The sequence below is a fragment of the Lampris incognitus genome, chromosome 8 (assembly GCF_029633865.1).
Source record: "Lampris incognitus isolate fLamInc1 chromosome 8, fLamInc1.hap2, whole genome shotgun sequence".
In the NCBI taxonomy this organism is placed as follows: Eukaryota; Metazoa; Chordata; class Actinopteri; order Lampriformes; family Lampridae; genus Lampris; species Lampris incognitus.
The window spans coordinates 8,754,943-8,765,231 of NC_079218.1; the positions used below are offsets into that span (position 1 = coordinate 8,754,943).

At 47.1% G+C, this 10,289-nt stretch overlaps 1 pseudogene; it reads left to right on the plus strand.

The window, feature by feature from the left end:
- The first annotated feature begins 936 nt into the window (after window positions 1-936).
- LOC130117074 (uncharacterized) lies at window positions 937-4,313 on the plus strand (annotated as a pseudogene).
- The last annotated feature ends 5,976 nt before the right edge of the window (window positions 4,314-10,289 follow it).

Consider the following 10,289-nt stretch of genomic DNA (forward strand, 5'->3'; position numbering starts at 1 on the left):
TGCAACGATATTATAAAAGTGCCAGTGTGATACATATTGTTATTTTTCAAATATCACAATATTATAAATGCTGCGATTCGATATCATGATTCCTCGAGGCTCCGTCCCAACTTATCTAAAAAGCGCTCTGAGTGGCTGTTGCAGCTAAAAAGCGCTATATAAATGCAATCCATCCATCCACCCACAGTAAAATAGGAAAACTGCGGTCATCCAAGACTATGTAGGACAGATTGCATTGAAAGTCACAGGATATACTTTAGTCAACCAATTCCAGTTCAGACAATCAGAGATGTAGAAATTATCACATCAAACCTCTTCACAGCATCTGCGCATCAACATTGAGGGGGATTCAGGGGAAATCTTGCAATATTGAAATCACCATGGCTTAGTATTGCAATTTTGCACTTGAATTAATTCCCCCCGCCCCACCCCCACCCCTAGTAAGATCCTAAACTGTAAGACAAAACATTTTGAAAGCAAAAACTGGTTCACCTGACCAACGCCAACAGAACTTATGCATTATACTGGTGCTGAAAGAAGGATCAACCATGTGGTGCAAAAGTCTCCGCATAGCTCTGTTCAAATTATCAATCAAATGATGAGTTGTCATTTAAATCGCTCAGTTATACTTTTATATGTTACATCCACAGTACCACTGATGCGGCAGAGAGGGCCTCAAGATGGCTGTGGCTCAAAAGAGGATACCCATGGAGTCATAAGTAGCTAGCCATCTGGACACAAAGTGGGGTCTGATCAGCCCCGACTGGGTCTTCTGGAGGAGGGTGTATGATGTTCTAAGACCCGCTACACCCGATGATTCCAGGAACATCACTGAAGATGTGTCTAAGGGCATCAGTATACGTATGTACGCAGCTTACACCCTGATTTTATCAAAGACATCTGCAATACCACCAATGCTGCAGAGAGGGCCTCAAGATGGCTGTGGCTCAAAAGAGGAGACCCATGGAGTCATTAGTAGCAAGCCATCTGGACACAAGCTGGGGTCTGATCAACCCCGGCTGGATCATCTGGAGGAGGGTGTATGATGTCGAAAGACTCGAAGCACCTGATGAATCTGGGAAAATGGTAAATGGGCTGCATTTATACCGTGCTTTTCTAGTTTACCGACCACTCAAAGCACTTTACAGTGTATGCCTAACATTCACCCATTCACACACACACAATCATATGCTGATGACAGAGGCTGCCATGCAAGGTGCCAACCTGCTCATCAGGAGCAATTAAGGGTTCAGTGTCTTGCTCAAGGACACTTCGACATGCTCTCTGCAGGAGCTGGGGATCGAACCAGTGACTTTCCGATGACTAGACGACTCACTCTACCCCCTGAGCCATGCTGCCAACATCACTGAAGATGTGTCCAAAGGCGTCAGTAGATGTATGTACACAGTTTACACCCTGATTTTATCACTGACAACCAGGAAAGACTGGGTGACAACCATGAAAGTTGTGGCGATGACTAGAATGTTAGTGACAGCTCAGAGAGACAGCGACTGGGGGAAGAATGGGTTGACAACCCAATCTGTGTCCTCTGTGAGTAGGACTCCCACAAAGCTACGATGAATCTAATGGAAAGATACCCCCAGGCATACCCAAGAGGGGGGGCACCCCAGTTGGATGGACACAACGGCATTAAACCCAGGCAACAAACAAATGACTATGAGCAAGAAGTGCGCATGTCGTAAAATCTGCAAGAACGATTGCGGCTTGAAGATCCACCCAGTGAGGATGAAGTGTCTGGTGGGAGCAGGAGCAGCACAATGCACAGGTGTCTAACCTGGTGACATGTAGGAGGTGCCAAGCCCGGAGTCACCTCATAGAGCCCAGGACCTCCAAGTGTTGCAAACTGATCCCTCTAACATCAGGTCTAAGAGGAGGCGGAGCAAATGGCCAGCAGCTAACACGACTTAACTGTGGAAGCAGTCTGTGGAAATGTCAAATAAATTCTGAAGGCAATAGTGAAGGGAAAGGCCGATAGGAAGCTACAAGCCATGGCAACAATCACTGCCAGCATTGCAGCTGAACGGTTCAGAGAAGAGGAGGAGAAAGGCTCACTCGAAGAACCTAAGAGCGGTGAGGATCCACAACATCAGGCAGGAGATGAAAGTCCCAGTACAAGGAAAGGAATGCATTGGCTTGTCCCAGCATGTCTGTATCCTACAAAAGAAGATCAGGGTCCTCTGCCGGGCAGAGTGGCATTGCAGGCAGTGTCGGGAAAGGGCCCAAAAACATGCTGCCTTTATTGTTAACCCCTTCAAGTTCACCAAGGAGTTGCTGGGGTAGAAGCACAGTGGGAAATTGGCCTGCTTGCAGAAAGATATAGACCAACATCTGAGGCAGATATACAGCGACCCTGAAAGAGAGCAGGAGCTGGGAGAGTACAACATCATAACAGACAGAACAACAACATAAACCCCCCTGAACCAGATGTGCAGGTCAGAGCTGCAGCTAAAGGAAATCAGAGAGGTCGTCCACAAAGCAAGGGCAAGCTCTGCTCCAGCACCAAGCAGCACCTCGTACAAAGTGTATAAGAACTGTCCCAAACTCCTACTGCATCCGTGGAAGATCCTGCGAGTCTTTTGGAGAAGGGGGGAAATCCCAGAGCAGTAGAGAGAGGCTGAAGGGGTATGGCTCCCGAAGGAGGAAAATTCCACCCAGATAGACCAGTTCCACATCATCTCCCTGCTGTGTGTGGAGGTGAAGATTTTCTTCAGTGCTGTTTCCAATAGACTGTGCACCTACCTGGCCAAGAACACCTACATCAACTCATCAGTCCAAAAGGGTGGCATTTCAGGGATGCCAGACTGTCTGGAGCACACCATTGTGGTGACACAGCTCATCTGGGAGGCCAGAGAGAACAAGAGCAACCTGTCAGTGTTATGGCTCGAGCTGGCAAATGCATATGGCTCCATTCCACACAAGCTGGTGCAGCTCACACTGACCAAACATCACATCCCCAGCAGAATCAGAGACCTCATCGCTGATTTCTATAGTAATTTCAGACTGAGGGTTTCTTTAGGAGTAATTTCATCAAGTTGGCATAAGGTGGAGATCGGCATCATCACATGATGCACTATCTCTGTAGCACTGTTCTTCCTAGCCATGAACATGCTCACTAAGTCTGCAGAACTGGACTTTAGGGAGCCCAGAATGAATTCCTCTCAATGGCAACCACCCATCAGGGCATTCATGGATGATCTCAGAGTCACAACAGAATCAGTTCCAGGCTGCTGGTTGATTATGCAGGGGCTCAAATAGCTGGTGGAGTGGGCCCAGATGTGTTTCAGTCCAACCAAATCAAGGTCTTTGGTGCTGAGGAAAGGGAAAGTGGCGGACAAGTTTCGGTTCAATATCACAGGCATAGCCATCCCAACCATCACAGAGAAGCCAGTCAAGAGCTTAGGCAAGGTTTTTGACAGCTCCCCGAGGGACATGACATCCATCCAGTCGACCTGTAACAAGTTGGATGGCTGGCTGAAATATGTCAAGTCAAGTCAAGTCAATTTTATTTGTATAGCCCAATATCACAAATTACAAAGCCTGGGTGTATCAGCACGGCATTCTTCCCAGAATCCTGTGGCCCCTCCTCATCAATGCAGTTCCAACATCAATAGTCGAGACCTTAGAAAGCCCATCAAATCTGCACATATGGGGCAAGGCACCAGTGTGCCCACTGTGCACAAAGCCAGGAACCATGGAGCATATCCTAAGTTGTTGCACAAAGGCACTTGGAGAGACAGTACTGATGGAGGCACGATCAGGTCCTGAAGACCATCGCTGAAGCCATCAGTGCAGGGGTTGAGTGGCCAAAGCGGTCTCAAACCTCCAAGCACACCGTCAGCTTTGTCCAGGGCTGGGGAGCAACCAAACCCCACTAAAGAACATCTGCAGGCATCCTGACTTCAGCCAAGGGCTGGCAGCTGTTGGTGGACTTCTAAAAGCAGCTGAAGTTCCCCAACCACATTGCGGACACCACCCTGCAACCAGACATTGTCCTTGTGTCTGAGTCTACCAAACAAACTGTGCTGCTGGAGCTGACAGTCCCATGGGAAGATCGCTTGGAAGAGGCCTTTGAAAGGAAGCTTGCCAAGTACACAGGACTGGTCAGCAACTGCCAGCAGGCTGAATGAAGAGTGAGGTGCCTCCCAGTGGAGCTTGGATGCAGGGGATTCGCAGCCCATTCTTTAGCCAGAACCTTCAGAGATTTGGACACCAAGGAAGAGAGCCGTAGTACCACTGATGCAGCAGAGAGGGCCTCAAGATGGGTGTGGAGCCATGGAGTTATAAGTAGCTAGCCATCTGGACACAAGCTGGGGTCGCATCAGCCCCTGCTGGGTCCTCTGGAGGAGGGTGTATGATGTTGAAAGACCCGAAACACCCAGTGAGTCCAGGAATATCACTGAAGATGTGTCCAAGGGCATCAGTAGGTGTATATACACAGGGATAATTGGTAAATGTATGCTTACATTATGGGAGTTATTAAAGAAACCGTTTTACTCTAATTCCTTGTACTTTACTTAAAATAATAAAATAGATTCTGACTCTGATACTGATTGTAACTCTTTCTGCAGTATAAAGGCTCCCCTTATGGTGACAAATTTCACAGTTTATGTACAGATATACAGATGGTCTTTTCAATCTGACCCATCTCAAAACCTCTTATAGATTACAAAAGTCACTCGGTCTGCAGTTACGGCCAGACAGATGTAAATAAGGGAGAGCGTTGGTGAGCCTTGTTGACTTGCCAGGGCCAATACGCCATCTCTGTCTCTTGATCAATGCTCCATCCCCGTTCACTTGTGACAGACTTTACCTCAGTTTCTTTTACAGCATCCATTCAAAATCCCTCTGATGTGAGTGGGCAAAAGTAAAGCCTCGTGTTGGCAGTAAAAAGTTGGTATCAGGCTAATTACCAGACTATGGGACTCTCCTTGGATAAAACATGTAATCGATTGAGAGATGAGAGGTTGGTCGAGAGGTTGGTTGAGAGTTGAGAGATTCTTCACTCTTTGATATACCATACTAAGTTGTAATGATGTCAAATTCCCTTTGTGTGGATAGAAAATTTTATTTTTTTATATAATAGCATTTAGCTATTTAGTTAACTGTTTAATTAACAATCTAACTACACTGCCAGTATTTGCTCATGGTTACTAGAGCTTAACACAACAGGTAATATTTCCTATCTTTCGGGTCACTGACGGAGTTGACGGCCACGTGACTTCGAGTTGACATGAAGCAGTCCCATTACAATGGACGAGGAAACGGTTGGTGTCATCGTTGCAAAGTTAAATCAAAATGTGGCTTCTGTGAGGGTCTATGTACAATCTTAGGTGTTGAGCTTCATCGTTTAGCGACGTGAAAGCTCTCAGTAAACACCGCTTGCTGTGATCGCTGCATAGTTTATTGAAGACTGCAAGTGTAGGCCAAGTCTTTTGGCCTACACTTGCAGTCTTTCGGCAACAAAAAGAAATTTGTGGCTCGAGGAATGAAATATGGGCAAAGTGTGAATTTCTTGCATTGTTTCAATAGTTACTGCTCAACAGCCCCTACTTATACATATACTACTCATGTTACACTTCAGTAAAGCCAAAATATGCATAGCGCTTTTAGTTTCAAAGCCATAGTTGTAAAAACCATTGAAGACGCTAAGATTTTCATTGGGAGTGATGAAGAAGGACCGGATTAGGAACGAGTATATTAGAGGGACAGCTCAGGTTGGACGGTTTGGAGTCAAAGCAAGAGAGGCAAGATTGAGATGGTTTGGACATGTGTGGAGGAGAGATGCTGGGTATATTGGGAGAAGGATGCTGAATATGGAGCTGCCAGGGGAGAGGAGAAGAGGAGGTTTATGGATGTGGTGAGGGAGGACATGCAGGTGGCTGGTGTGACAGAGGAAGATGCAGAGGACAGGAAGAGATGGAGACGGATGATCCGCTGTGGCGCCCCCTAACGGGAGCGACCGAAAGGAGAGGAAGTTGTACAAACTGTGTGTGAACAGGAGTTCTGGAGGTGAAATTACACCTTTGCTCTTCAGGGTGTGGGACAATACATGTTAGATGAATTATATTGGAACAAATGAGCATTGTTATGTTTTTGTTTTTGCGAGGTGTACTGCAGTAACAAACAATGAAGAGGAGTTACATAATAGCAACATACGCATAATGCGAGCTTTTAACTTTCAAAGCTCCATTTGCAAAGAATCGATCGCTCCAGCAACAGTTTGGGTGATTTTAGAGGGGAAACAAGGCAGTTGCCCAAGAAGCCATTAAATCAGACTAAATTATATTATTTGTGCGGCACAGTGGGCCAGCGGTTAGCACGGTCGCCTCACAGCAAGAAGGTCCTAGGTTCGAACCCCGGGTTTGTCCAACCTTGGGGGTCGTCCCAGGTCCTTTCTGTGTGGAGTTTGCATGTTCTCCCCGTGTCTGCGGTGGGTTTCCTCCGGGTGCTCTGGTTTCCTCCCGCCATCAAAAAAGACACGCATGTTCGGGTTAATACTCCTGTCTGTGCCCCTGAGCAAGGCAATAGGGAGAAATAACTGGAGTCGGTCTCCGAGTGCTGCACAGCGGCTGACCACTGCTCCTAGCTACACGGCTAGGATGGGTTAAATGCAGAGCGTAATTGCCCCACGGGGATCAGTAAAGTAGTAAGAAACATTATTTGTCGGAATATTTTTCTTCAACAGTCGTCATAAAAACGCGAACCTTGCTAGATTTCGTTTTCTACCGAGCAGCAAGAGTTTACTGATGGGCCCAATTTGCTTTACACTGCAACAAGTCCTCTAACCCATATGACCACATAGGTTGTATACCCTCTAATACAATGTACTTTGCCGTATGAGTATTGCACGTGCCTGCATTGCAGTCTCGATTCTGAAGTGGTGTATTATTCAATCTCTAAGACACAAACTACTGTGCATGCTATCTATGCATACATTATATCTGAATTAGGCTCCAGTCCCCCCCCCGCATCTCTATCTCTGTCTGTCTCCCTCTCTCTCTCTCCCTCTCAATTCAATTCAATTCAATTCAATTCAAAGGGCTTTGTTGGCATGAAAGTTTTAAAACAATGTTGCCAAAGCATCAAAATACAGTTCGGACGGTACACAATAACACTAATAATGAACATCAACACAACATTGTAACGATCAATTGAGGAAACAATAAAACAACAACAATAACAATAAAGCAACAGAAAAGGTGGAGCGTGGGTTGTGAGGAGACTACAGCTGTCATGTGTTGTGCTGCTTGTCTCTCAGGCTGGGACATGACCTGACATGTCTTGCTGCATCTATGGCGTTGACACTATTTCCCCCAAGTGCATGTTGCATTTTAGTCTGGTCAGATACTCTGACCAGACTAAAATGCAACATGCAACATTCTCTGACTCGGAGAATGTATCCAAGTCTTGGCATTTGCGTTTAATTTTTGTCAAGAACTTTGTTCTCAGGTCTTCGTATGTGCTACATTGTAGCAGGAAGTGTTGCTCGGTCTCCACCTGTCTCTGTGGACAGAGCTGACACAGCCTGTCTTCTCTAGGCAGCAGGTCTGTCTCTCTGTCTCCACCTGTCTCTGTGGACAGAGCTGACACTGCCTGTCTTCTCTAGGCAGCAGGTCTGTCTCTGTGGACAGAGCTAACACAGCATGTCTTCTCTAGGCAGCAGGTCTGTCTCTGTGGACAGAGCTAACACAGCATGTCTTCTCTAGGCAGCAGGTCTGTCTCTGTGGGCAGAGCTAACACAGCCTGTCTTCTCTAGGCAGCAGGTCTGTCTCTGTGGGCAGAGCTAACACAGCCTGTCTTCTCTAGGCAGCAGGTCTGTCTCTGTGGACAGAGCTGACACTGCCTGTCTTCTCTAGGCAGCAGGTCTGTCTCTGTGGACAGAGCTAACACAGCATGTCTTCTCTAGGCAGCAGGTCTGTCTCTGTGGACAGAGCTGACACAGCATGTCTTCTCTAGGCAGCAGGTCTGTCTCTGTGGACAGAGCTAACACAGCATGTCTTCTCTAGGCAGCAGGTCTGTCTCTGTGGACAGAGCTGACACAGCATGTCTTCTCTAGGCAGCAGGTCTGTCTCTGTCTCCACCTGTCTCTGTGGACAGAGCTGACACAGCGTGTCTTCTCTAGGCAGCAGGTCTGTCTCTGTGGACAGAGCTGACACAGCATGTCTTCTCTAGGCAGCAGGTCTGTCTCTGTGGACAGAGCTGACACAGCGTGTCTTCTCTAGGCAGCAGGTCTGTCTCTGTGGACAGAGCTGACACAGCATGTCTTCTCTAGGCAGCAGGTCTGTCTCTGTGGACAGAGCTGATACAGCGTGTCTTCTCTAGGCAGCAGGTCTGTCTCTGTGGACAGAGCTGATACAGCGTGTCTTCTCTAGGCAGCAGGTCTGCCTGTGTTGGCCAGTCTCTATGGCCAGGCTGTGATCACTGAGTCTGTACATAGTTCATGTCTTTCTCAGTTTCTGGTCAGTCATGGTGGTCAGTAGTCTGCCATCGTGTACCGTCTGTTTAGAGACAAATAACATTGTTCTTTAGCTATAATGTGGTTGGGCCAGATTGTGTGAGGGCTGTCCCGATGCCTCGTGCTGTTGGCTGAGCTGAGCCTCAGGACCAGCTGGCTGAGGAGACTCTTCTCTTTGTCTTCCTCTTGGTGATGGAGAGCTTTGTGATGGTAGGTGCTTTTAGGTGTTGGTAGAATTTGATTGCTCTTTTTTTTGCATCGTTATTAACAGGGGAAATGGGCCCGGTTCTGCTCGGCATCCATTGTTGGGCGTGTTCCTGTGGACTCTGAGAATGCTCCTGCAAATCTCAGTGTGCAGGGTTTCCATTGGGTGTTTGTCCCATTTTTCAAAGTTTGGATTTACAAGAGGACCCCACGCTTCACTACCATATAGTAAGACTGGTTCAATTATAGATTTGAATATTTTGAATCTCTCTCGCTCTCTCTCCCTCACACACACACACACACACTTTTTCTGCCTATCTCCACTGCCGACTAGCCCTTCTGTTGCCTTACGGGTCAAGATGACCCATAACAGTGTTTAACAGCAGAGAAAAGACTCTAAATTATCTTTTCTCAACCTGAAATGTGATGACATTACCTAGAGTGACCCCCGACATCAGAAAAAGTGAAACATTGTTTTTGTTCATATTTCCATGAAAGCTGTACACCACCAGGGTACTAAGATATGCTTGGGTCATGTTTGACCCAACAAGTCCTCCAACCCATGCGACCACATAGGTCGTTTGTCCTCTAAATCCAGCTGCCTGTATCAGTACCAGAACTCCTTCCACAGATCACATCACTCCTGTTCTTCAGCAACTCCCCTGGCTCCCTGTTAAATACCGTACTGACTTCAAGATCCTGCTCCTCACCTTTAAGGCCCTTAATAACCCAGCTCCTTCGTATCTTTCCGAACTCCTTCATATCCACACGCCCTCCCGCACTCTCACATCCTCTCCTGCTCTCCAACTCACGACACCATCGGCCCGCTGGACTACCATGGGGTCTGGAGCCTTGAGTCGTTCTGCCCCCCGCCTATGGACCTCTCTCCCACAAGACATTCCCAACCCTGACTCTCTTTCCACCTTCAAATCCCATCTCAAAACGCACCTTTTCAAACCGGCATAGTCAGTCCGACCCACGCTTCACTGAGTTTTGTGCAGATGGTGATGTTACACTTATCTGTTGTGTTAACTTTTTATTGGCTACCCTGCTTTGTGTTGATTTGATGCTGTCTGATACCGGGCTGCTTGTTTTCTACTGTGTTCTGTAAGGTGTCCTCGAGCGCCCTGAAAGGCGCCCACAAATAAAATGTATTATTATTATCACCCACAGGAGCGTTTCCTAAATTAGCGCCCCCTACCGGCGGCAGGAGGTATACCACAGATACTTCCCGCCTCGGTGCATTGTGGGTTTTTAAAACAAGTTGAGAGCAACACAATATGTAGCCAGTGCGTTTCTGTGTTGTTTCGCCGTCTAGTGTAGTGACTAAGATTGCTATTGGCAGCATGTTTACCTATGAATGACATCATAAGAGCTAACTTAATGTTAGCCAAAAAATAGAAAGTCAGCTAGCGTGGACGTTATAACCGCTATGTGACGTTACACTTTGCTTATGGGAGGAGATGCTTATTGTTACAGGGAAAGTAACATATTATAATTACGGAGGACCGTGAGGAAGTAGCTTAAAACTTGACTATAGGTCGTAATAATCTGCTTGTGCAAACGACCTATGGGGTCGTTTTTTGGGGGAGGACGACCTCGTTTGACC